This window comes from Lissotriton vulgaris, chromosome 8 (genome assembly GCF_964263255.1).
Source record: "Lissotriton vulgaris chromosome 8, aLisVul1.2, whole genome shotgun sequence".
Classification (NCBI taxonomy): domain Eukaryota; kingdom Metazoa; phylum Chordata; class Amphibia; order Caudata; family Salamandridae; genus Lissotriton; species Lissotriton vulgaris.
Window position 1 is genome coordinate 1,256,914,280 of NC_141696.1, and position 3,028 is coordinate 1,256,917,307.

A 3,028-nucleotide genomic window follows, 5' to 3' on the forward strand; every position below is an offset into this window, starting at 1 on the left:
TGTAGGCAAGAACATAAACAGGTCACAAATGCATGGGATTCGTTGTCTTTCAAGATAATATGAGGGAAAAGGACGAGGTTCTGGATACATTTAAGATAAAGAAGATGTTGATGGCTGGAGCACGTTCACTGGTAAGACCTAAGATAGGAAGGAGGGTCACTCAATGGCGATGTTGACTAAGTGCTGCTTTTGTTAAGATGTACATTATTTTTGTCCTTCTGTGGTTCAGGTAAGTTAAGCGGTGTAGAAAGGAAAGGCGTGGAATTGCTGGGGCGAGATTTTGATCGATACCTTATCACTGTTGATCTAAAACCCCGTTCTGGTCGACTGAACCTTTGTTGCCTGTCATTGAGGGAAGAAAGTGCATCTCTTACCAAGTTAGTTCACCCAATAATGGACTCCGCTCTGAAAGATCACAAACAACTTCTAGCTTTCAAAGGTTTATTATAAAGTTAGGATAAGCTGCAAGTACAGGCATCTCAAAATGAGATTCACAAGATATACGGGCCCAACTACATACATGTGCTCTCTGAAAACCCTCAGACGAGCAAAGAAGACTACGAGTACAAGTTCTAAGAATAACAAAGCTATAAGCATTGACACGTATTGAGATCTCTCCGTCATTTAAGGCTGGAGGGAAAACACAGGTTAGGCTGTCCCTACCCTGTTCTGGATGGTATCCCTACTTAACAAGGTCTCAACCTATCAAAAGGTGTCAGCGGTGAATGACCTCCTAGGGAAGTCACCCACTCTTAGTCTCTTGGTGAAAACCTATAGTCCTCCAGTCATGACCCCTCTCTGCCTACCCATCCGCTCACTAAAGGGTCCTCAGGCATCTGCTCTAACTCCACCCAGGGGTGCTGTCCCTAATACAAAACACACAACATCATTTGAGACGCCCCTCGTGAGACGCCCCTCACGTGGTGTAGCTTCTGGCTTTTTCCATGATGAGGCCTCGTGCGTTAGAGTTGACCTTGCTTCTCAGACTCTTCTCCGGCCCGCTGATACCCCTTAAAACATTCCTGAACCCTCCTCCGTGTCTGTGCCGGCTCCTGAACAAACCTCCATTCATTTAATTTATAATTGGATCCCCCCTTTCTCTTGCAGACAGACATCTGCAGCCAAGATCCCAATTCTCATAGGCTTCCAACAAAAGTTTGCAACATTTCTCGGCACAGACCAATACGTGTAAATCAATGTCTATAAACATTTCAGGCCTACAGCATTTCTCATAATGATTATACCATTCAAATCCTTCATTAATTAATAGCATGTTAATACTCTATTCTATGATTCGGTAAACACATCTATAAAGTATGGCTCATTAACGCTACTACTAAAAGACATTAGTGCAATCCATGTCGTGAAAACAAACACCTTTCCCATCCCTTCCAGCTCAGGCCCTGAGGCCTACCACGTTCTACGTTTAACCGCATGTCATCTTACATTTTAGCAGCTACACGACATGGATTCAGGATTAATCACGTCTAATAAAGTTATATAATTTCACACATTTCTGCATTAATTCCACTTCTACTTAAATCTCTAAGTTAACTGCACATTTCAGAATATAGATGCATATACTATCAGCACTCATGGCATTTCTCTTCATGACTTGTGCTTACTACGTGTAAGTGTGATGTACTCATACATTTAGGTCAGTTTGCGCTCTCTCAGTTCCCCCCTTTGATGACCTCTCGGGGTCATCACTAACATTTTAAACTGAAGTAATCGCTAAAGTACCTCGTTTCTGCATTTCCAGAGCCCTCAGACTCCTGTACTGATTATCTTGTATGGCAGCTAATCTCTGTAGCTGTTCTCTCTGGGCCCTCTCCAATCTCCTTGCTCTGTACCATTTGAATACCCTCACCAATCCCCACAACACGATCCCACAGATCAATATTATGATGATAGGTTTTAGCACATACCACACGAAGCTTTTGCCTAATGTGGTGAGCCAACCTCCAGCTTCACTCATTCCATGGCCCACTTTTTCCCAGACATTTTCTCTACTTAGGTCTTCGATCTCTTTGTGAATATCAGTTATGTTCATAATAACTTTCTCAAGGGGCTTTGAATTGTCTGGAATGTAAGTGCAACATTCCTGGACCTTCAAAGCCTTGCAGACTCCGCCCTCTTTTGCTAGAAGGACGTCTAATGCAAGACGGTTTTGAAGAACCATGGCCCTTATAGATTACATCTCTCCTTCCACCAGCATTAAGGACTGAGCAGTGCTGGCAGACAACCTGTCTACGACTGTTGCCAGTCGTCTAATTTTGACATCATTGAGGATTAATCCCAAAAGGGGGAACACGGCTCCAAATACATCTCCAACCATTTCTGCATCCCCTATATCCCTCTTTCCTCTTGCTGAGGCCTTGCCCTCGATGATCTCTAAGTCTTGGGCATGATATATTTTGGGGAAGATAATTGCCAAATAACATGATCCATACCAGTTATCAGGTAGTCTCACGTAGGCATTTCTTCCACACACAAAATATACATTTGGAATCACTTGCATTCCCTTTAGGAAATCCTTAGTATAATATTCTAGATTGAAAGCATGTTCACAGCTAACTTCTCCCACGTATACATTTTCATAATACGTTTTGGCTCGGTGAAGACATAGCTTTCCTCTCTGCGTTCTATCTAAAGCTATTGGACCACTACTACCCTTTCTCTTGTGTGCCTTCTCTTCCTTGGTCCAATCTGTTTTCCATTGTCCTGATTTTTTCAAAATCTTTTGTCTCCTGTATCGATCATCCACCTGCCCTATGAACTTCTTCTCGACTTCTGACACCTTGCATGTCAGATTGTTTCTGCGGGCATGTGAAGTATCTAAGGTAATCCAAGGAATGAAAAACTTGGCCAACCTGTCTTCACTCTTCCAGCAGTCCCATTTGTTCATTTGCTTATAATTTGGGACTTCTGGTAACACTGAATCATAATTGGAGAAATAGTATTCAAAACTATCCCTCCCATAAAATATACTAAGCAATAAGCTACATGTAATGCCATATGTCAGCGG